The following is a 26,031-nucleotide window of genomic DNA, read 5'->3' on the forward strand; positions in this document are numbered from 1 at the left end:
TTCCGTGGTTTCCCATTTTCACACCAGGCAAATGCCGGAGCTGTACCTTAATTAAGGCCACGGCCGCTTCCTTCCTCTTCCTAGACCTTTCTTATCCCATCGTCGCCATAAGACATATCTGTGTCGGGGCGACGTAAAGCAAATAGAAAAAAAAAAACCCACACTACTGACGATATCCTCGCGAAGGACTTAACCATACTTCGAAATTATTTTATACAGTGGAGGCTCCAATCCAGCGTGAACAAAAATACCGTAACAAGTTTCCATCTCGGTAATAAAACAGCGACTTTGAGGTGTAGGCCTGCTTCAATAACAGACGTCTAGCGAACAGCAACTTCCCCAAATACACTCAACAAAAAACATACACGTTTAAGCAGCATATTGGCAATACTTCTGCTAAGCTCGATAGTCGAAACATCATCCTCCGGATGCTGTATGGAATAGCATGGTGTTCATGTGCTGTAATTATTCGCTGCTCGGCCCTTGGACTTTATATTCTCCAGCTCAGTAGACTTACTGTGCACCTGGTTCATCATTAGACATCCGTTATGCGAAGAAGATTGATATCCAGCTGAATAACTCCATGCGTTTGATCACAGGCACTGTAAAGAGCACCCCCGCTCCTCGCTTACAGATGCTCCCCTATCCTTAGCCACATATTCCACCACATCTTTGCAGATGCAGTGCTCTCATTCGAGACTATCGTAAGATACTCAACAGTCGACTGCTACCCATTCATGAAGGTCTCAACGGTATACATGTTGGTAAACCATGTTTAAGGCACCGTCCACTTCGACTGGATGAAAACTTCATTGTCAGGAATTTCGACCCGAACAAGACAATGGTCCCAGGAATAGCAAATATTCTCATCTTCGGAAACTCGTTTTTCACCTGGTTTTGATCTTCCTAGGAGAGCCTGGTCAACACTAAACATGGAGTATGTGGGGATCAAATTAATGGAAGAAAATGTATTCTCCACAGTGTGAATGTTGGTCTGATGGACGGACTGTTCAGCACAACACTCAGGAGTGTTCTCTATATGGTTTGCGCAGGACATCCGAAATACTTCCTCTTTTTTAACACCTCAGGCAACTGAATATGTCCAAAGTTTAAGTTTAAGTTTACCGGGCGAGTTGGCCGTGCGCGTAGAGGCGCGCGGCTGTGAGCTTGCATCCGGGAGATAGTAGGTTCGAATCCCACTATCGGCAGCCCTGAAAATGGTTTTCCGTGGTTTCCCATTTTCACACCAGGCAAATGCTGGGGCTGTACCTTAATTAAGGCCACGGCCGCTTCCTTCCAACTCCTAGGCCTTCCCTATCCCATCGTCGCCGTAAGACCTATCTGTGTCGGTGCGACGTAAAGCCCCTAGCAAAAAAAAAAAAAAAGTTTAAGTTTTACATTGCGGTTATTTGATTACGCATGTAATATATCGAAAAGCCACAAGCTTAATATTAATAATAATAATAATAATAATAATAATAATAATAATAATAATAATAATAATAATAATAATAATAATGTGATACTACTCGTTCCTCTGATAGCCAGGCTACTGTAAATGGTAAATGCATTCGAACGAACTCTCCCCGTTTGTGGTGCGCTTTGTGGCCGTGTGCGTTCTTGTACCCTTGTACCAAGGTACCGGGGGTGGGGGAGGGGAAGGGTTTGCTCACCGCGGCTATGCTGTTTTCGCTATCTCGTAGGCAACCTCCAAGCCACCGAGCTGGAAAATTGAATACGTCAGGCTGGATTCATGTCACCGTTAATCCAATAATACAGAGTTATAAAGGCAGCACAGCACGCTCGTTAAAAAATAAAATAAGATCATTTCGTAGGAAATATTACCAAGCCTAACCATTCTTAGGGAACGTGTGCTATACGTACTGTAAGTGGAAATATGTTCGTATGTTAGAAATGTAGTTGATGGACCCAACCCAACGTACCTTCTGATGGTTAATGTTTTAAGGGCCGGGCTGAGTGGCTCGGACGGTTAAGGCGCTGGCCTTCTGACAGCAACTTGGCAGGTTCGACCCTGGCACAGTCCGGTGGTATCTGAAGGTGCTCAAATACGTCAACCTCGTGTCGATAGATTTTCCGGTACGTAGAACAACTTCTGCGGGACTAAATTCCGACACCTCGGCGTCTCGGAATATATTTGAACGTAAAACCAATAACACTATTATTGCTGTTTTACGACGCAAAACAGTTCGTTTATCTAATAATAATAATAATAATAATAATAATAATAATAATAATAATAATAATAATAATAGACTCGGTCAGTCACTGTGGGCTATAAAGAGACCCTGCTTGAATTACTTACAACCAACCTCAGATATTAGAGATTTATAGCCTATAGCACTGATGTCATGAATTTTCAGACGAAAATTAAACTTAACGTGCTTTCTCCTTTTGTTTACCTATTCAAAGATAAAAATTGAGTCTGTTAAGTCTTGCCCAGAGGTGGGTTGGATCCTCGAAATGCACCACTAAGTTTACGTGGTTGCATAACATTCAGACGCAGTAGTACGTACTCGAAATGTCATACTGCACCAGCCATACCTCAGCAGCTTCCATTCTGTCACAGCTATAAATGAGACACACTTCGGTGAAATAGTCAACGGCCATACTATGTTGAATATACCGGCTCTCGTCCGATCACTGCTGTTAAGCAACATTGGGCATGGTCAGTACTTGGATGGGTGATCGCTTGGGAACACCACGTGCTGTTGGCTCAGTTCCCCTTTGAGCCCGCCTGATGGCCATGATCGTTAAGGCGTTCAAGTAAAGGGTCTAACCCCGAGGTTAGCTGGTTCGAGTCCCGCTGGTCGAAAAAAATGTCACCATCAGAACGTTGGCCGGCTGGGTAGGGGCGTTGTTGGTTTACAATTTCTAATCACTAGATTGCGCTCCAAAAGCCTGGATTAAATTCCAAACCTCTCCGCAGTGCTCATATGGAGTGAAGGCATATGACGCTGTTGATGGTGATTCGTCCGTCGGGCGGGGACATTAAGCCTTGAGCAGACGCCTTCGTGTGAATAGCAGGCCATGTAGGAGTAGGCTATGTGCTGGCACTGGGTGTCACCCTCTCCCTACTATCATATATCACGTCATTCATTTGATCTCATTAACACCTCTGATGAGGTTGACGTTAGGAAGGGCATCCGGTCATAAAAACCCGCCACGACACATTCATCTCACTTCATACCCGACCCCGTAGAGATACGAGACAAACACACAACATATCGGTGAAACAACAGTTTGCTCTCGCCTGTGACGAAAGACAGATGCAACCAGAAATGGCTACAGGCAAAACTACGTGTGTGGTTAAAATTTGAAATGTACTGTATTGCTAACGTGTGAGTGCGAATGTAATGACACGAGCCTCTCGTTTTAAAACATTTCTTAGTACCAACTAACTGTGCTGGTATGCGATCTCGCGATCTTCCACATAGAAGGCAAGCGGCTTACCAACTTCGTTACTCAGCCAGTCAGAGTTCCTGTTGGAAACTTCCTGAAGTTCCAACATACTAATCTGGACTGGATAAAATATTCTCCACCAATGTTTGGTTAAATCAGCACAAATATCTCGTAGTTGGGAAGTTTTGTGGGGGTTCTTCCTTCATTTCCTCTCCTTGAGGAGCAACAAGTGGTTTGCTCGGTGTGACACGCTTGAGTTGTTGGGTGGTTGGCTGGTAATTGGGAAGTCGCCGATCAATGCCGAGCGCCACACAAGTATACGGCCATTTTCCTCACCTCTCGAGCGAATACCAACATCGTCAAGTGTGCCGTCACTTCTGCACGCAACGGAACCCAAACAGGCCTCTCAGTACGTCGTTTATAATAATGGTTTCTCTTCTGGAACTGAAGACAGGTGCAAAAATGTGGTCTAGGAATAACCTTTCATTTCGTATAATGTGATCTTGAGCAAGTGTCGCGAAAATCAATGTTTATAACATCTATTTTCTTATTTGGCACTGTCGTTTAGGCATGCAGTTATGCTGAAGAGAGTCCACCTCCTACCCGAATGGTCACTGGTCGGTGTAGATGCTCCCTGTCCGGGCTGGACATTTTTAATTTTAGTCCTGTCTGGTTAATTCCTCTATTTCCGAGACTAGGTATTTGTCGTCTTTACTGATCTCTTCATAACCTCACAACTCATAACTACCAACTACGACTGAAATATACATAATTGTATTATTGGAATATATCGTACCGCATAGAGTTGTTGTCGGGAAGGGTATCCGGACATACAACTGGGCCATTTTCACAGATACGACATTGATCGCACTCGCGACCCCATCTGGGTGTGGGAAAAGAGAAGGAAGATAGTGTTTGAAGAGTGATGTAATGGGTTTTTATTTTGAATTCCTGTTCCTAGCCAAATACAAGCTGCCATGGTTACAATACCAATACGAGATATACTTTTAAAGTCAACATTCTTTTTCTTATTCGTATTGGCCTTTTTCCAATCACTTGAGGTCGGCATTTCATGTGGATTTGGTTCCAGTTTACGACCAGATGCCTAGAGCCAACCGTATGTAGAGGGCCGGGCTGAGTAGCTCAGACGGTATAGAGCTCTGGCCTTCTGAGCCCAACTTGGCAGGTTCGATTCTGGCTCAGTCCGGTGGTATTTGACGGCGCTGGAATATGTCAGCCTCGTGTTGGTAGATCCCCTTTACCCTTTTTACTATTGCCTGTTTCTCTGGTGGTTGGTAGTTTGGTGATTTAGATGAAGAGGAGTCTTAAGACATGGGTAGAAACCCAATCCCTGAGCCTGAGTACATGAGGCGTGAGCAGATTTTGGTAAACGGAACGCTGAGTGAAATATTTTTGACCAACGTTCCATGTATGTTGTTTAAATCACCGTAGATAATGTTCCTTGTTACCTTCACTACCATGACCACTCTCAAAGCAAAACATATCAGGAGCAATCTTTTAATCCTCTACGTTGCAGATTATACATCTTTGACATTCATTATTGTTGTAGTACATTCGTCAAGCTACCAGTCTCCTGAGAGAGAGGTAATATGAATTATTCTTTTGTTTTGCTGTGTAGTGAACTGTGCTCGGATTTCAGGCATCTACGTTTAATATTTCTTTTACTGCAACGTGGCATTAAAGTTCAGTCAGCCTTACCTTTTTTTTTTCTTTCTTTCTACCGGAGCTTCACAAGGCTTTTGAAACGATGGTTTGTCGTTCATTAGATCCAGATGTATTCGTGTTTTATGCAAACTTCGGTGTATGTGTATTAAACGATTACGTTCAGCCCCATCATAATCACCTTGGGTTGAAAGAACGAGCGTCCTCAGGATTCTCTCTCTCTCTCTCTGTCTGTGTGTGTGTGCGTGCGTGTGTGTCTGTAATTGCGTGGGTGTGGTAGCCAGTAATCTGCTACTTGCAGAAGGAAGTTGGTTTATTATTTTAAGTACAAATATCTGGCTTAAGTATCAAATTAGAGGAACTATTTCTTTAAGTCGAAGTTGCAAAAAATACTACAAGAATTATATCCTTTAAAGAAACAATTACCTTGTCGCTTGTTGATATTTTGTCAGATCCCTAACAGTTCAACCATGTGCTGTCTTAGCAAGCCCAGGTTTCATAGAAGAGGCGTACCAGAGAAACTAGTGAGATAGTTTCGGTGCGTTCATTACATAGCAAGAATATGCTATTACATATCAGTCTGCCATGCTCACTGATATGCACACACGAACTATCCATATAACAAACACTTAAGCACCATTTATCACACTACTGTTTTGAGAGGAAGTACAACTGGGCAACCATCCCATTTATCACAGGGAATAGGTGAATAAGAAACGGTATTACTAGCATCGTTCATACAGCAGTCACTTTCATATTGTCTAAGCTAAGGATGGGACTGACACACGTGAATGAAAATAACAAATTTGTTCTACAGTGGTGGGAAAGGGGGGGGGGGGAGCGGAAAGTCACTTATTGTTCTTCTATACGGTACTTGTAATGCTAATTTATTGGAATAAATGTTAAGTGTACATTGTTACTTCGTAATAAATGCATACCTCAGAATTCAAAGTAGCCACGTATGTGGCGTCTACCAGTTTCCTCAAACGGCTGGAAATGCAATCCACAGTCTTCTAGAGGAAGTCGCGTGGACATGGTGATAACGTCTTCGGCTTCGATCACATTGGAGGCACGCTTGAGCAAGTAATTTGGTGGCGCGCGTGTGCGCAAGCGTGCACATATAAAACAAAATCTGCAGGAGAGCGGCAGGAACAAGTGGTGACTTGTCCATCACCGCTCAGACTGTCCGCCACAAGCAAGTGCACGCTTACGCAAGCTTGATCCGACTCCACTTACAAACAAAAATATTTGTTTTGTAGTTGCAAGCGTGCGTGATCTCAGTTGATTTCTGACCATCAAGGCTTCTCTTCGGAAATTAGATTGCCTCTTTATTCTAGGTGTGATTTTGTCCAGTATATAGTAGACAGTGTCTGGTATCATTCGGAAGTATTCAAAAAACTTATCAGGCTGTCGAAGCAAATCGTTGAATATTCGTGCATACTCTCCATCTTCCTCTCTGTCCAAAAAAATACTCGTTCATCCACTCTTCCCTGATTTCCTGCTCATCCAAAAATAAAAACTTTAAAATACCATTTTCCAAAACAATGTCCTCATCGTCTGACATCTCCATTTCGACTGGTTTGTTTATAATAATTAACTTGCACCAAATACTGTATTTGCTTGCACCTGCTTGCATTTAGTGTGAGCACATTGCTGTTCACGCCAGCTTGCGCACGCGCGCGCCACCAAATTACTTGCACAAGCGTGCCTCCAATGTGATCGAAGCCTTCGATTCGTGCTTGCAATTCTTCCATTGTGCGAGGTTTCGTCCGGTAGACCTCATTCTTTGCGCAGCACAACAGAAAAAAAAGCCACAGGGGTGAGCTCTCGACTTCTTGCAATCCATTCTTGAGATCTACATCGCCCCAGCCAATGTTCCAGAAACTTCTCATGCAGTCACTTACACACGTGATTTGTAAAATGAGGTGGTGCACCATCCTGCATGGATGTAATGTTGATGTTTTCCCATCCATACACCATGGGCCATACGTAGTCTTCCAGCATCTCATGGTAGCGTACCGCTTTCATGGTGTCACATGCGCGTGGCCGTCGGTGATGGTGGCGGCGATTTGTGTTAAGAGGAAGTACAACTAGGTAACCATCCTCCGGTTGCGGTTCGGATCTCGGCCAGTGCATGTAGGGGTTTTTGAAATGGGAAGTTACATATCTATGGCTTGTATTTTTAAAACTGGAGGTTTTGTGGTTACGTTCACAATATCAACAGTCACGCAACACCACAAGTATGCATGCACAGTGAATTTCTTTCGTAGGGCAGCCGGCGGGTGCGCGGTGCCTGCTCCGCAATATAACAAGCACGGCACTTCCCTTACTTTGTCCGTGCATGACATGACATAAAAATTAAAATTACGAAAATAAGGACGTACCTTATGACAGATATTGGCGATTTTCTCCTGCATTCACACATTTTTGGTATCTTGTTAGAAAACTCCGATTCACACGGATTAGTTCTTCTTCCGCAATTGTAAGGCTATTTCTCTCCTGATACGTTATTTCAGTTTGTCCAAAGTGTGGGTGTTTCTTGCATACACTTTATTTGCTTAAGTTCCGCTATAAATAAAAGTTGCAAACAGTTAAATCTAGGGGCCGTGACGACCATAAGTTCATACTAATAACTCGATGATGATGATGATGATGATGATTGTTGTTCAGAGGGGCCTAATAGCTAGATCATCGGTCCGTAACTAATAACTCGAACTTCAAACTTTTCCTCAGTTAAGTTTATTGTGTCATTAGTGGTATGCGCGGTGGTAGAGTCTTGCTGGAAATATTCATTCCGGCAGTCAGTGCCTGTCAGTTCGTCAAAATTAGTTTCATTATATTATCTCCGTATCTTTGTGCATTAATTGTGCCCTTAAAAAATAGGTCCTATTCTGTATCCATTCGTTTATCTTCTCATTAAAGCACACGTTCTTTTAACCTTCGCTTCTTATCGAGTTCAGAACCCATTCCTTTGTTTACGAGTTTCCGCACGATATTTCTATGCGGAGGGCGTATACCTGGAAATTTTGTTATGAATTGTGAATCGTCTAACGACTTCCCTGCAAGACTGTTTTCACACAATTATCGTACATAAGTGTACTGTGTACACATGTGGAGGAATCATGATAATATATATACCGAACTAACACTTCATAACTCGAGAACAGTTGGAGCGACGGATCCACACTAACTTGTTAAACATTCTAAGCACGGAGCACAACTGAGAAATTAAGGAAATTGCCATGCTTGCTGCTATGCCGCGGAGCGGGGGGTGATGTGTCAACGCCAGGCACGCACTGCGCTCCCGCCGGCCGGCCGACCGATGAGAGAAACCATTTCCCTTCTCCCTTGTTACCAGTTATTAAACGTAAATTAAAGTTTGGTTCCGACGAACTGAAGGTTTATTTCCACTGTTGAACCTAGTTGCACACATTACTAAATTTGTACAATATTAACGAATGTATCAATTCGGAAGAAAAAAAATCAAGCACCCAACTTAAAAGTATCTTCAAATTACTTTGAACTTGAGTTCCAGTGTTACATACTGTAAATATTAAGGGGATACTATTTATTTTAAAATACTTTCTGTACTCGCAATCTCCTATCTTTGGAGAAATCTGTTCTGAAATATTCTTTGATGCGCTTGTTAGTCTGCTTATAGAAGACTAGTATGAAGTGACCAACCGCTCCCGAATTCCATCCCTTGAATATAAAAAACTAGGCGACTAAGCTATAAAGCATATCGCCCTCCCTGGTTGATCCTCAGTTTCCCTTAACCACGCTTCTATTTTATTTGTTTAGTGTAGCGATAGGGCCGTTTACGCTTATCGCAATTTTGCAGTTTCAAATAATTCATGAAACAGAGTCTAGTTTCACCTAGTATTTTTTATTTACAGCGACTATTCTGAGTATGATTTTCCCCACACATTTTTCACATGAATCGAGAAAACGTGTTACAGTGTTTTGTTGAAATGCTTCATGTAAATGTATTCTAACTTAAATATTATTTGACACCTGCCGTGTAACAATTTCTTTAACATTCTGATTTTATAATTTTATTATTGGTGTATAGCGCTCACATTTTGTGCCGACAGTTTTACGATTGCATTCTGGCTTGGTTCTTAGTTTAAGGATAGTTAAACATTGCACATCATTCCATGGGGAATTATGATCTTCCTAATATTTTTCAGTGAATATCAAATTCTAGAGAATGCGATTTACTTTTTGATGCTGACAGAAGCGGGTCATTACTGTCGGTCACATTTCTTCACCACCATATTTTATGGAAAGAAAAAATAATATACCGAAAAATCATTTTTCTTTTTTCCACACCTAGCTCCGTGGCATCTAGATGGTTGCATTGGCGTTTAAAAACGGTGGCATTTGTGAATTTGCATGATGACTTTTAAAAGCCCAAATCGGTTAAAAGCTTAATTATGTCGTGGTTATATTTTGTTTACGAACTCTTTCACTAAGGTTCTTGTTAGCAATCGACCGACTTGTGGGTAATATGTTTGGATCCTTTGTCGGACCTGGTTCAGAAATGCCCTGGTGACCTCTCAGTGTGGAGGCTATTGTCGGCGAGATCTTGCTACTGCGCCTGTCGACCGCGTCGTCATGGTTACTGGAGAACATGCAGAGCGTCTGGTCGTCATGGTAACCAACCAGTGAGCGAGACTGGCGTCTGTATGTGGCGCCGCCGTCGTTAAATGCTTGTTAGTGTGCGAGCGTCGTCATACTGGCGTCACGTCCGAGAGTGAAACATGGGATGAGTAGCTTTGTACAGTCACAGCTATGCGTAGCTTGCGATGAAGAGTTATGCTTGGAAGGGCTTCAGGTCAAACAGTGGTATTACGTACAAAGGGGATGTCAGGTGGTGTTGTGGAACATTGTTTTGTGGAATCGCAGGAAACATTGATCCAGTCCAAAGAGGACATTTTTCTGGATGAAGATTTCTTTCGCATCGGATATTTGTGTTCAAGATACATTAAAGTGTACCTATGTCCAGATTATTTTCTTCAATAGAACGTCGCTGAACATCATAATGAGCTCCAAAAACCTGTAAGTTTCAGACTAGATTGATTTTGCCTTGTGTTTTCAGCTGAGTGTAGTGTTTCAGCTGATCTTCGAAGGGTGTGAACCGTTTTGTTAACACGCATTGGGGATTATTTGTGGACGTTTCAGTTATTTTATATATCAAAGGATCGAAGTAGATCTTCATTCTTAAGGAAGAAATAACGCGCCCGGGACTTGATCTCCTGAAAGGATGAAGCTCAATTTTATCCTTTGATATCTACATTGTATATTATATAAATCTACTGTATGTGGTTATTTTAATTTGCAATGTAAATGGAATTAAATCTGTAGTATGATTGATATTGTTATGCATTGTTGTTTTGTCAGTTACTAATAACTGTTAATATAGACACCGTAACTAAGTGAAAAATGGGAAGTTTTGAGTTTGGTCTGGAAACTGAACTTCTAAAGGACGTATTGTGTGAAGCATTTTCTGAATTATTGCCAAAATAAGTTGAAACATATCTATCAAACATATTTTTGTGCATTCCAAAAATAGAAAACGGCAATGAATGCATGCCTAACTACAATTTTATTACCCCAGGGATTAAAGTATTTTTCGTATTCTCTCGGGGGTTAATGTGTTGCTTCATCAGCGCAAAGCCACCAACCATTAATACTAAACTGTGCAGTACTCAAGAGAATAATTTTGTGTGTTTTTATTTAATGGCTATCTTATTATTTTCCTGCAGCGTGATAACGAAATCTTGACGGCAACTGTACACTTAGTTGCCGGAGCTCTGGCTCTACACTTCAGACAAAACCTCCACTGCAGTATACAGTAGCTGTTCACTTACGATGCGGTTTACGAGCAGTGCTGCCCGAGTGAATTGTAAGATGTAGGCCTAAGAATTCACAAATACTGAATTTACACAATATCTGTTTTGTACATTTGAAAAATATCGTAAAACGGAATATCTGTAGCAAAACGGGAAAACATGCAAGTTTTTTTATAAGAGTCCACGGATGTTGGTCGTGAGCGTTTTCAGGTGACCGCGTAAATCGAGTGTTAGAAAATTGGTTAGACCCTCTCTTATTTGTGCTCAGGTTTGCAGAATCGAATCCTGGTGCAGTCACTTGGCATTTTATAGTGGTCAAATGCTAGAGACTCGTGTTACTTGATTTACTAGCTTGTTATAAGACCGTCCTTACGTTTCCGGGCGTTTCTTACGACCAGCAGTAAACAGGGGAGCGTTAAACCTACACTATTTATTGTTATATATTCAGCAGCACGGTGCAACTTTACTTGGCTAGTAGTGGAAGAGTAAATATGGATACAATACAAATTGTTTGTAAAATATAAATATCATCGTCACCTAGGATGCAGTAGCTATGGGTTATATTGATTTGAGGACAATATTACTTGGAAGTGGACATTTAGAAGGCATATTTGACGAGAGTTACATCGTAGCTCCATTGTATAAATATAAAATTCTGACATGTTCTTAATTAATTCAGACATTTAGATTTTGGCCTACTACTCGAATATCCATTTCTCCCTTTGTTTTGGGTACAGTGGAGTGTACTATATACATGCTCGACAGACTACTTTTAGGCGCTTCCCTTCTGTGCTCCATGTTGCGAGCGCTGCGTGAACCTCAGGGCCCCCCAGAGTTGAAAGCCTCGTCCCTAAATTTTTAAATTTCCCGACGTACATCTAACCCACGTCCTTCTGAGTGAACTGAACACGCCATGAAACTCTGTTATTATTATTATTATTATTATTATTATTATTATTATTATTATTATTATTATTATTATTATTATTATTATTAACAGAAATTAAAACGTAATGATTTTTCATTGCTTTACAAAATGAAACCGATGTATTCATGAAACATACAAAGCGTCGATTGAAGTAATGTGAACCATTTTGTGTGACTAGTAGGTAGTATGTAATGTTTTGCTTTCTACTTGACGTAACCACCGATTACTTTGTCGTGGAGATAATATTGCCGCCGGGCCGAATGGCTCAGACGATTGAGGCGCTGGTCTTCTGACTCCTATTCGGCAGGTTTGACGCTGGCTTAGTCCGGTGGTATTCGAAGGTGCTCAAATACGTCAGCCTCGCGTCGGTAGATTTACTGGCACGTAAAATAACTCTTGCGGGACAAAATTCCGGCACCTCGGCGTCTTCGAAAGCAGTAAAATTAAGTGGGACCTAAAGCCAATAACAGTATCATAATTATTATCGTTATGTAAATAAAGTTATATTAGTGTTAGTTCACGGGAAGGTTTCGGTGGACCTTCCTACACCCTTGTGTCTTTGAATTAGGCTGCCTGTATGAAGTGCAGCTATAACTATCCGTAAGACTTCTTTCTTCGCCTTCTATCGTATACACATGTGGAACGAGAAGATTAGTCTAATCGCTGCCGCTATTTCATTTAGGTTCTTGGCGTGTAGTAATGGTGTTATTGGTTTTACGTCCCAGTAGCTTTCGTTGTGGTTTTCGGAGACACCGAGATGCCGGGATTTTGCTCGTAGGTGTTGTGTTTACTTTACATGCCAGTAAATCTACTTACTCGAGGTTGGCGTATTTGAGTACCGGACTGAATCGGGGAACGAACCAATCGACTGAGCTCGGAAGACTACAGTCTTAACATCTGAACTACTCAGCCTGGCTAAAGGTGCACACTTATATAAAGTTTGCATATGGAGTACCATATAAAACTATCTTCAGGATTGTCGGTAGTGGGATTCATTTCTCATGCACAACAATAACGGGTGGTCGCGAAGTATTTTACAGAATTTAATGCCACGAATTCCTGCAGGCCTGGATCTTTTGTTTACTTCTCTCTTCATTGAATCCATTGTGTCAATAAGGAAGCTTCCTGACCTGGTGTGACCTCTGCATCGCATGTATACCGTTGGATCGAGAAGTATGTAACCGCCGTTCCGAAAGAAAATAATTTCCTGAGATTGAAGATAGGAACTATGAAATCTTCAGTTATTTTCATTAGACATTTGTTCTGAGGTGTTTGGTTGATTGTAAAAAACGTGCTTCATTCTTTCATTTTCCGAGTGTAGACGTAAGGTGACATACTTAACCTAGGACACAATTTTGGATTTTATTTACTTGGCGCACTTGATGATAATAATTTGGGGTCTCAGTTCGGAAGTATTTTGCTCGATCGAATATTAAGGTGATAGTTTCACGGATAGAAGTCAGTACTACATTTATGGTAAAGTTGGTTAGTTTTCTTTAAACATGGCGTCGAAGCTAAAGTGATTTAGTCACTGGCTTCTCGTCAAGGCGATCATGGTCCGAATTCCGACGAATGCATGCGAGATTTCTGGAATGAGAAGACTCGTCTCTCTGGATCGGATTCCACATAAAACTGAAGGGTATCTTGCCCATTATCACAATATTAACATTTTAAAGTCCGGCTCCTTGACATAATAGTCAGCGTGCTGACCTTTGGTCCAAGTGGTCCTGGGTTTGATTTCCGATCGGGCCGGGGATTTTAACCTTCATTAGTTAATTCCAGTGGCTCGGGGACTGCGGTGGTGCGCCGTCTGCAGCATTAGAATTCATCACAGGTAGCTCCCCATTCTCACAGACGAGCAGGTCTCCTATGCGGCGTCAACTCGGAAGTTCTGTAGCAGGTCTCTTCGGAGGCTACACGCCATTATTATTATTATTATTATTATTATTATTATTATTATTATTATTATTATTATTATTATTATTATTATTATTATTATTATTGGAATGGCATCGCTTGTTCGCTTTTTATTTTCTTTCTTCGCTCTTTACAATCTATTTATCTCGTCACCCTGTGCATTCATATCCTACTACTGTAAAGTATTGAGCATGAGCGTACGGCTCTGTCTGAGGATTTGGCTGACATTTTAGTTTGACCCCCTCCCCCCTTCCCCGCCGATCATAATCGAAACGATGACCACGACCCCACTAATGTTGAATGCTCATCTCATAAACAAACTGCCAGAAGGTCAGGGAGTAAATTTGTGTGGGCTTAATGATCTTATTGGTGCAGTCGGTTAATAGTTAGCTTTTTTTTAAATTTCAGATATAATGAATTCGATCCTTGCTCAGGTAGATGGCACTTGAGATTCCGTCAATGTGAGAACATAGAACAGTTTTTGTTTATTTAAGCAAGATTTTAGATTTTTGGAGTACCGGGCGAGTTCGCTGTGTGGTTAGGGGCACGGAGCCGCGAGCTCGCATCCGGGAGATAGTGGGTTCGATCCCCATTGTCGGCAGTCCTAAAGATGTTTTCCCGTGGTTTCCCATTTTCACACCAGGCAAATGCTGGCGCTGTACCTTAATTGACGCCACGGCCGCTTCCTTCCCATTTCTAGGCCTTTCCCGTCCCTTCGTCGCCGTAAGACCTATCTGTGTCGGTGCGACGTAAAGCAAAAAAAAAAAAAAAAAAAAAATGTTTGGACTGATTGTGTCGTGTGCATACCTCCAGTTTTTACGTAGAATCCGAACAAGGATACGGCTCTACCGTTTCAAAAATCCCAAATGCATTTTGTAGGGTTCGAGAACCTCCGTCGCTCAGGTAGCAGAGCGCCGGCCTCTCACCACTGGGTTCCGTCGTTCAAATTCCGGTCATTCCATGTGAAATTTGTGCTAGACAAAGCGGAGGCGGGACGGGTTTTTCTTCGGGTACTCCGGTTTTCCCTGTCTTTTTTCATTCCAGCAACACTGTTCAATATTATTTTCATCTATCAGTCATTAATCATTGCCCCAGAGGAGTGCGACAGGCTTTGGTAGCCGGCACAGTTCCTGTTCTCGCCGCTAGATGGGGCTTTATTCATTCCATTCCTGGCCCGGTCTAATGACTCGAAACATGCTGTGGGTTTTCATTTTATAGGGTTCGAACCGCGCACCTTTTAATGGGAAGCCAGTGATAATTGTCCTTTATCACGCCGCACGTTCTTATTAATTTACGAAATAATCCAACTGCTTCGGACTTTTAAAAATCATTTTGGAATTTATATTTTCATTATATTTCGCGTTTTTGTCTCCGCAGGCAGCGAAAGTAACTAGACAGGCCTGCCACTGACGAAACCAGCTTCTTTTACCGCTTTAACTAATGATGCATCTGTATAGACAATGTAATTTTACATTTGACTTAATATGTGGACTTATAACAGTTGACCATACCTGTCTTTTAACGTCTAAATAAGAAGCACTAGTGTTAAATTCTAATGGACCGGTAGTAGAAAGCACTTGACCCGAGTAATGGGAAGAAAAGCTGCATAACCTACTCGAGCCGCATCCTCCAGCATTCTGTGGCTGCGAGCACCTGGGGCGGCTTTAATTTGCATTCAACAAACGTTCTGTTTGATAACTTTCAGCTTTGGTTCTCATGCTTTTTAATGGATCACATTTCACTCTTAATTATCTTAAGCCCAGAGATATAATTGTATTGTTACTGTTGCTTCATTTACGACTCATAACAAGACCCCTGCTTGAATCCATAAAGTTTCAGTTAAAATGTGCTCGTGTCTTTTAGCCTATGTGTATTTGTGTTTAGTTCCATCTCCTTAAAATAACCTTTCAACTGAATCATGTTTCATTCGTAATGTATATTATCTATCGAAACAGAACAAACCCTTCGCCCGTTAATGGCCTTAGGCCTAGAGAAATCGGAGATTTCTCATGGTTAGCCAGGCTGAGTGGTTCAGATGGTAAAATAACTCCTGTGGGACAAAGTTCCGGCACCTGGGCGTCTCCGAAAATCGTAAAAGTAGTTAATTGGACATAAAAGCCAATAACATTATTAACGAGATCACTGTCCCTCTTATTTGATAGTTGCTCGCGAAGCTGAATGGACTCTGTACGATCTCTCGTAAATGATGCGAAGATAGAACTTGGAGCCTCCGATTAAAATGCAGAGACTTTACTATTGATTATACTGGGTCGCTTTCTACTCGCTGAATTAGAAACTCTTTAAAACGCGAATTTAGTAGTCGAAGTTGTCATTTTAAGAATTCAAATGGATCTCATTGTTAATTGTCCTATGTTATTTTTTATTACTTTGACTTCCGAAACATTCGCTTTAGATGCATACTTATGTTCTCTTTTAGAAAATATTTTCAGTATTTCACTCAGTATTTTGTTGAGCTTTAGTTGGGTAGAATTTCTCCATAGGAATTGTAACGACATAGTTGCTGGTTCTTGTGTAGGTTACGAATATACTGAACCATATTTGAGAAATGAGGAAGTGAGACGACTGTGGCTAGCAGAGACTTAGGAAAAATACATTTTGATAGTTTGGAAAGTCCTGGAGTAGGCCATTATAATACTGGGATAACTTAGATAAAATGTTTGCGATCGATTTGTTTTTTGTTTTTTACTCTTGCGTTTTTTGAAAATGCAAGCAAGTAAGCAAGCTTGTAGTTCATGTTCCTGTTGGTAACGCCCCGCCTCCTCCATCTCCCAGTTTTTCGTGGATTTCGAGCCACAGGGAAGTGGTTTTTATTTTTAAAATCCCACATATTCCCGGGATTACAACCGCTGCGACCGTAGTAAAGTATATTGGATGACAAACAAACTGGAGAACTCTCGAGTTCATGACCAGTGATTAGATACCGTAGGAGATTTTCGGTAGCCATCCTGAATATGTTTCACCTCTTATTGTTTTGTTCACCTCTTCCACGCCATCGTGTTAAACAGAAAGATCCAGAGTACTATTCTCCAGGCCTGAATTCAACCAGTTTTCAACACATATTGTTACTTATGACTTTCGACTGAAATAGCCTACGCATTGCTGAGGATTGTTGCCACTTGAAACGACTATATCATTATAGCGCCGTTCCGTGAGGGTCAGTAGGAGGTTACCTTCTTCACCTCTGGTATACAGTGAAACATGTGCTAGATATTTCCAAAAATGGATACATTTTTTCTAAGCTCTGTGGCTTTCCTTGCCTCCTCCATTCCAGCAGTAGTCGGCCATGTGTTATCGTCCCAGAGGTACACAGTAATTGACGTCAGTTCTGATACTTTCATGCTCTTGATCCGCCATCTAGTTTATAAAATAGTTTGTTCACTTAGATTTTTAGGATTTTTAAAATGCGAAATAGGACCTTTTATTAGCATTGTACCATCTATATATATTAAAAACGTTTACAAAAACAGTTTTGTCTAGTTCGTTTGGCCGTGCTACTCGACCGATTTGCTTCGTTCTTTTTTTTTTCTCTGGAGTTACCTCCCGGTGAAACATCAGGCATTGATAGGTATCTACGTCCAGTCAATTTTGAGTAATCCTAAATTCATATCAATAAATGACCACTGCAATAATATTGCTAGTGGACGCTTGTCCCGAGCCCCCAATACCTTCTGTACGTTGCGGGTTGCATGCTTTTAAGGAGCAATATCTTGACGTAAAGATATTCGAGAACCTAAACGATTAAAAATGACAGGCGACTATAGGCAAACCTGCAATTTCAACACCACTTTGTACACATATCACTTAATACTATCTGGAAAGAGATACCGTGGGAGTGACACGCACCCAGCACATATATTAGTGTTGAATCCATATTTTTCGGGGTTACCGAGATCAATAGTGATACTCCGGATGGCATTTAAGTCCAAATCCAGCCACCATTGGCATGGGAGTGGGGAGAAGGAGTGGAAAAGAAAATGACCATAATAACCGAGATTATGAATGCATGTATGTTCCAGCATGTCTCTCAACCAAACTTGGTATACATATGACTTATTATCTGGAGAAAAACACTGTGGCGTTAGGACACTAACACTCCTACAGTTGGGTTTTGTAAGAGAGTGACGTGAAAAAATGATCGAAAACGACCAATATTTGTGTCAATTCCATACATTTAGGAATGGTTAAAATGAATAGTGACATTCTGAATGCCGTTTTAAGTTTCCATCGGCAGAGGGGGTTGAAAAGGGTGAAAAATTCCCCAAATGCTCGAGATTTCGGATGTATGTGGGTGTATTTCAGCATAGCTATCAACTAGGTATTGTACCCCGAATGGGGTGTGAGAAGATAATGAGGTAAAGAGAGGGTAAAACCCGGTGACGGCACATAGCTTACTCTTGCGAATAACAGCGAGAGTTCTGCTCATAGCTGAACGGCTCCATTCGACGGACGAATCACAGTCAGCAGCATCATATGCCCTCACTCCATGTTAGCACTGCAGAGTATTTTGGAATTGAATCCAGGCTTTTGGCATGCAATGTTGTAAATATACTTGGTATGCCACCACCTCTCCTGCCTTGCCGGCCAACATTCTGACGGTGAAATATTTTTTTACTAACGGGATTCGAACCGGCTAATCGCGGTGTCAGACCATATGACTTGATGCCTGAACGATCATGGCCAACAGGCGGATTTTATGTAAGGAAGTTAGACCATAACCGGTGCAAAAAGAAGTACTGGTATTCCTGAAGAGTGTTGATGACGAGGCGTGTTAAATGATTATATGATACTAAATCAACGTGGTGAGATGAAATCGATTTTTCCTCCTGTGGGTGAGGGCGGTACAAAACATGCACAGTATCTCCTGCCTGTCGTAAAGAGGTCACTGAAAGCGGAAAATTCAACCTGGGTTCGCAACTTGCGAACGTGGGTTGACCTACTAAGAGTCTCCTCTCTGAGTGGGACATTGCATCTACTTGTGCCATTTTTCTATCCAATCTCCCTTGGCCAGCTCTTCTTTCCAACCTCGACGGTATTCGGCTTGCGAGGAAAAGTCATTTTCACGGCCTTTGTGGCCCTTCCCTTTCTTTCGCCGATATCTTAGTTTTTTCAAACCCTCGAATCTCGTTCAGTTTGCCGTCTGAACGGAGCAAGTTAGCCGTGCGATTAGGGGCGCGCAGCTGTGATATTGCCTTCGGGGGATAGTGTGTTCGAACTCCACTGTCGGCAGCCCCGAAGATCATTTTCTGTTGGTTTCCCATTTTCACACGAAGCAAATTCTGGGGCTGTGCCCTAAGGCCACGGCCGCTTCCTTCCCACTTCTAGCCCTTTCCTATCCCATTGTCATAAGACCTATCTGTGTGTGCGACGTAAAGCAACTTGTTAAAAAAAAGGCCACCTGATTAAAGAGAATTGTTGCCTTGTTGCACTTCCTCTTAAACTAATAATCAGCACCTCTGTCATAAAAACGATTTGTCAACGTTTGACCTGTAGAAGAGGACCCATTTCCAAACGTTCAGGACTTGTTTCTATTAGTTTTTGAGGGAAGTTTAGGAGGAGGCCAAGCTATGAATATGCCAGCCAGATTAAAGAGCCGCAAGATGTAATAATTACGTAGAGATGAAAAAGTTAGCGCAACACAGGACGGGGTGGCTTGGGCAGATGCATCTAACCAGTCTGTGAACCAGACAATCTACGCTTATGTATATCATTAATGCGGATTTTTGATTTGCAGCTTTTATATTTTACATTAAGATTTTTGCTGTTTGTAGTAGCGTACATCTTAGCAATGAATCCGGTCAAACTTTTTTTTGTGGAGGTGGGAAGGAAAAAATAACTTTGCATTTGAAGGTGACCGCTTCATAATATTCGTACCTGGATACTAATGTCTAGTGTTTTTAATAAGATAACTGACTTGTTTTGAAGTCTATTCGGACTGTTGGAGTGTTACTGTGTTGTACATGGGGTCATAGTGTGATCTATTACGAACGCACTCGGGGCCATTGCTACGAGATATATCGTGCGTCCTGTTATAGGAGGCTGTGGCCGTGGTACCACTCAATCGATAATGCTGAAGGGATGTGCTGTGCAACGTACCCTTCGTTGTAGTATGCGCACGTGTGCAATTAAAGGCAACCATTCTACCAGCGCAACGATGTGAAATTTTAGCCGTCCTGAGTTCGAATTCACCCCTAAACTATATTACAAAAATATATTCATCTTATCACTAAATCGGATGCTTTTCTATTTTTAAACTCTCGCAGCATACTGTCGTTATAAAATTTCATACAGCATAGATGGATCTTTTTGACCCCAGTTATATTGGGATTGAGGGTATAATTTGTCCAGTAATCAATAAGCTTTTTATCTCCTTTTCGTTAAAATTAGAGTTTCTTCGTCATTTTGGTTTTCACTGAACAGTTTCTTTAGTATCCCCTTAGTATCTCCTTCCTACACGGTTGAGGCGCTGGTTCGATCCTGGCTCTGTCTGGTGTTATTTGAAGGTGCTCAAATACGTCAGCTCGTGTCGGTAGATTTACTGGCACGTAAAAATTCGTGGGGACTAAATTTCGGCACCTCGGCGTCTCCAAGAACCGTAAAATCAAGTAATCGTTGTGAGGGTCCCATACACTGGAACCATACTCTAGTTGGGGTCTTACAAGAGACTTATATATCCTCTTCTTTACATCCTTACTACAACCCCTAAATACCCTCATAACCATGTGCAGAGATCTGTACCCTTTATTAACAATCATATTCATGTGATTAGCCCAATGAAGGACTTTTCTTATATTAACACCTAGGTACTTCCAATGATCCCCAAAAGGAACTTTCACCCCATCAACGCAGTCATTAAAACTGAGAGGACTTAACCTATTTGTGAGACTCACAACCTGACTTTTATCCCCGTATACTCAAAAATAGCGTTGGTGAATAATATATTTCCGACGGTAGCTCGGCAAAAGAATGTCAGAAACAGAAACAATTCCTAGAATTTATCTGACATTTTATTCGTAGTTCCCTTGTGCGACTCTTGGGGACTGTGATGCTGAGCAGGCGACACGTGCTCCAGAAGAACATAGTAGGTCATTCACGCCGCAGTCGCGGTGCCCTCTGTTCCAGGGAACTCTTGATTCGATCGATAAAGGCGGGAGCTGTTTTGAACCCACTCGTTTGCGCAAGGGAGGGAAATATTTCGAACGACAATGTAAACGATGTTACTGAAGGTGTAATATAACTGTAGGTGTGATAGACCGTAGGAATATGCAATGCATAAAGAGAACCACGTTTAATACATTGCTGCATGCACGCTGTTCAGGAAAGACTTAGGGACGGTGAAGACTTGTGTCATTAAATTAGAGGAGAGAGAATTTAGCCGGGCTGAATGGTTCGCACGGTAAAGTGTTGACTTTCTGAGTCCAAGTTGGCGGGTTTGATCCCAGCTCACTCCGTTGGTATTTGAAGGTGCTCACACACACACCAGCCTCGTTTGTTGAGACTTTTCGGCATGTAAAAACTTCTGCGTGACAAAATATCGCCGGCACCTCAGCGTCTCCGAAAAGTGTGAAAGTAGTTAGCGGGACGTAAAACATTATTATTATTATTATTATTATTATTATTATTATTATTATTATTATTATTATTATTATTATTATTATTCTCTTACCGAGCGAATAGACTGCCATTTGCGAAACTGTGGCTGTAAAGTTGCATTCGGGAGGATTCAAACCCCACCATCGAGAGCCCTGAATATGGTTTTCCGTGGTTTCTCATTTTCACACCAGGCAGATGCTTGAGCTGTATCCCTTAAGAGTACAGCCTTTCAGTCCTAGCCCTTTTTCTATCCCATCGCCACCGAAAATCTTTTGAGTTACTGCGGTATTCAACCACGAGTGAAATGTATTATTATTATTATTATTATTATTATTATTATTATTATTATTATTATTATTATTATTATTAGGTAAGGTAAGAGTGTATTCTGCCCGAAGGTAGGTCCGAACCTCCGCAGAGGTGTGCCTGAGCCGGAGTTTACGTATGGTAGGGTGGGCAGTTCCTTTCCGCTCCTCCGTTCCCTTAACCCCCACCAACGGCGCGTGGCAACCCATCCAAATCTTGACCACACACAATGTTGCTTAACTTCGGAGATCTCACAGGATCCGGTGTTTCAACAAGGCTACGGCCGTTGGCTTATTGTTGGGAAGAGGGGGTTATTAGCTTAACATGCACTGCGTTGGAAAATGGAAGATGTGGAAGTTTAGTTCCAATATACATTCACACACCACCAGATTTTGTAACTAGGGGAAATAAAATATGGATGTAAAATATATATTTAGACCCAACGACTATTTATATGCATTTTATTTAAAGATTTACATTGTAGTATTTTTAAAAGTAGCCTACATTTTAGGAATCAAATGGAGGATCGTGTTTGATATGGAGAATGATGATTATGATAAGGTGTTTCTTTCTACGAATAAATGTTCAAGAAAACTACAAAGAATTTGCAAATACGCTGACTTTGTTAACCTCTCGAAAGAACTTAGTAGATTCATTAAATATTTAAGTTACTCTATGTATATCATGATAAACAAGTACTCGGGATATAATTTTTCAAGTATAAAGACGCGATGTTACGAGAATTCGTAAATCGGAAGTGTGTGTGTATATGAGAGAGAGAGAGAGAGAGAGAGAGAGAGAGAGAGAGAGAGAGAGAGAGAGAGAGAGAAAACAACGGAATAGAGAAGTAGTTCTCTGATCGTGATGTGCAAAGCACAATGATCAGATTTAAGAAATTCATTTTATTGCAGAGCGACATTGAGCGTAAAGGCCCTTTCATTGAATAAGAGTACGCGGTGTGATTACGCTAGGTTGTTTTTTGTGATACGACTTTTTTCTGAGTGAATGTCTAGTGCATTGTAGTTTTCTGTTCACTAGGTGGAGACTGCTATGGCTTACCGAGTAGAGAACGTATCTTCTAAAATCTAGTCATGTCCTTAAGATTTGTATTGGCAGAGTGAGGATGCTAGTTGACATATAACTTTATTTAAAACTGAGTGTGTATCGGAATATGCAGAAATTGTAAACTTTGGTTGGCCGACTGAAGTTTTTCTCGATTAGTATCACTTAACTGAAAAAGCTTCATTTGTTTTTGAACTCATCGCACTCTTTTTCAGTTTTATATACACGCGCGGAGTAAGTAGTATATTCCCATTCGCTGGAACATGGTGTACTGTAGCCGATTTTAAAAAAGGATACTGGCATGTTATGGTCATTGAGCGAGTTGGCTACGCAGTGTGAGCAATCTTGCATTCGGAAGAAGTTATATTCGAAAGCCTACCCTGAACCTCGTGTCCGTAGGAAAAAGAAAATGATTGTCCGGAATGAAACACAAGGTAAGAAGACCGGTTTTCAATTAGCTGCTTTCTTCTAGGCTGTGAAATTTGAGAGTTACAGAAGGGTGTCACTCTTTCGGGTTTCTCCTCGACGTCACATTGTTTTAAAGTAAGTTTTTCTTTGACTGTAATATGGCCCTTTTACTGCTTATGAACGGGGAATTTGTACATTTTCAGAGCTAAGATTCAGTTTTCCAGAATTGAAAACTGTATGGTACATTTTGTGCTTCTTAAAACTTTCTTACTGTGATCATTTTCAGCAGTTTGTCAAATTTGCTTGCATGGCTGCAGAAAAACTATTCCATTTTTAAAAATTACGATACATATTTGGAAGATTACAAAAACGCGTCTTAATATATGGTAACATAATTTCAAGTACCCAGGAAGTGAATTGCTGAGAATGCCAGACTCGGCATGGGGATTTTGTCACAGAATATGGAATCTACTTAGGAACAAAGATATGCATATGAAGGCTTAAAAAAAAGATGTCACTGGCTTCTAGCCAAGACGAGATCATATGAGATTATTGTTAATGAAGTGACTACAGTTTAACCTTTATAGTCTGGAGAATTCAATTGCTTGACGACGTCTTTGGAATGTCTTGAGTAAGCATGTAAGACACATTCCAGGGTGATGTGCTTGAACGGTTTATGTATCAGCTCTACATTCACACCGCACAGAAGAAATGTTCGTCCACTTGAACAGGAGGTCCCCACATACTCCGTGGTTAGTTCGTGTACGGTTAAGTTTTGACTATGCTCCTGTAGGTAGACCAAACCAGGAACACGTTCTGTGATGCAGTGTAAATCGAGTTCTAAAGATGAGAATATTTGCCGTTCCCGAGACCATTGGTTTGTATGCTGCGTATGCGATCGTCAATCAGTCGAAGCGGAAGGTGTTTTGAACGTAGGTTATGGCACAGCTTTTCATGAATGGGTAATTGTCGATTGTGAAGTATTTTATGATATTCACGAATAAGAACACTGCACGTGAAGATGCGGTGGTGGAATGTGCCTTAGGACTGGGAGCCATTGTATACTTGGGGACAAAACATAACTGCCTCAGTTCCTGGAAGCGAGCTGAAAGCCTACAGTCAATCGCACCTGCACCCTGCTGAGTTGACGAGTGCAAAGTGATCCTTGTTTGCTGTGGAGAGGTTGCCGAATCACTTTCTTCCACACTGTCTTCATGCTTTACCCTTTATTCGTGTCGACTGCAGTAGGCGATTTGGCAGCTCCGGCTACAGTAGACTTAGTAAACCCTATAAGCCGCTGATCGACATCGGGCTGTCGCAGGAGAGTAGTGGTGTGAGGCGTTATGTATAGTTCATGTGATCAAATATGATCAAATGCATGGAATTATTTACGTACGTATCGGTCTTCTTTAAAGGGAAAGTGATGTCCTTGTGGTTAAAATCCAACGTTTCCTTGCCTATGCTCATAATTTGAACAGTCACGTAAAACAATGCACTTGCCAGGTATATTGTATATCTGTTTCGATAAATATACCTAAGACCTCTCCAGTGAAAGATACGGACGGTAGAAATTAAACTTGTAAGAGTGGAGATTGAATAACAAATATGGAAAGAGGTAATGTGGAGACATATGGTGCTTCGACCGTCAGCTGGAGATGTTAAGCCTTTAGCAGACCCCTTAGTATTATTCGACAGGAGTAGGCTATGTGCCAACACCGGGTTTCTCCTTCTTTCCTATCTCTTGAGTACCATCATCTCACTTCTAGATGCGGAGGGCTCCCATGGGCGTCAAATAGACCTGCACCAGATGAGCCGAACATGTCGGACAGTCCCGCCTCTAAAAGCCATATGCTAAATTAATAGATAGGTGTTAGGAGGTGAGTGTAATTAACTCAGTGGTTTAGCTGTTGGCTTCCCTCCTGGAAGGATGTGGTTCGAGTCCCGGTCGATCGTGGGTCCGGATGTTAATCTCCAGAATCAGATGGCGCCAGGAAAGGCATCCGGTCTGGGTGGTTTCCGCGACCCCAAAAATAACTGAGATAAACTGAAGAAAGTTTTAAAGTGTTGAATTGATTTTGGAACCCTTCATGTCTTATTACATGCCCAGTATGTTGCATTCTTCTGTTAATGGTGGATTTCTACAGGTTCCCCTTATCACCCATTCTTCTAAATACCTTCATTTGTGATTTTATCGGTCTATTTAATTTTCAGTATGCCTCTTTAGCACCATTTCTCAAATGAATTCAGTTTCCTTTCTTCATCGGTCCCCAGAGTCCACGTTTCACAACCATGTAAGGCTAACACTCCATAGGTCTGCTTTTAGAAAACGAAAATCTGCGGTCTGTTTCCTCTTATTCGACCGGGCTAGGAATGGTATGAATGAAGCGGCGAGGATGAGAATTGTGACGGTTGCCGAAGTCTGTTGCACTCCTCTGGGGCAATGATTAATGACTGACAGATGATATAATATCGGGGTGTGTTGCTAGAATGAAAGAAAAAAGGGAAAATCGGAGTACCCGGAGAAAAAAACCTGTCCCGCCTCCGCTTTGTCCAGCAGACATCTCACATGGAGTGACCGGGATTTTAACCACGGAACCCAGCGGTGAGAGGCCGGCACGCGGCCGCCTGAGCCACGGAGGCTTGTGTTTTTAGAAACCTTTTCCTAATTTCAAGACTTGGAGGTTAAAGTGCTCTTCTTTTGAAGACAATTTTTGCTTGGACAGTTCCATTTCTACCTTATTCCTAGTTATCTTACTTCCTAGATAAGGAAACTATTCTACTTGTTCAAGTAGTTAATTGCCAACATTAATTCGGATTTTATCTCGAGTGTACGGTATCTCG

At 41.5% G+C, this 26,031-nt stretch overlaps 1 protein-coding gene and 1 pseudogene across 1 annotated transcript in view; both read left to right on the forward strand.

Annotated features, from left to right (window-relative positions):
• The window catches only part of rhea (Talin_middle and talin-RS domain-containing protein rhea), a 419,010-nt gene that overhangs the window by 142,559 nt on the left and 250,420 nt on the right, over nt 1-26,031 (forward strand). The gene's annotated exons all lie outside the window — the stretch shown is intronic.
• LOC136875182 (5S ribosomal RNA) lies at nt 2,617-2,735 on the forward strand (annotated as a pseudogene).

This window comes from Anabrus simplex, chromosome 5 (genome assembly GCF_040414725.1).
Source record: "Anabrus simplex isolate iqAnaSimp1 chromosome 5, ASM4041472v1, whole genome shotgun sequence".
Taxonomy (NCBI): domain Eukaryota; kingdom Metazoa; phylum Arthropoda; class Insecta; order Orthoptera; family Tettigoniidae; genus Anabrus; species Anabrus simplex.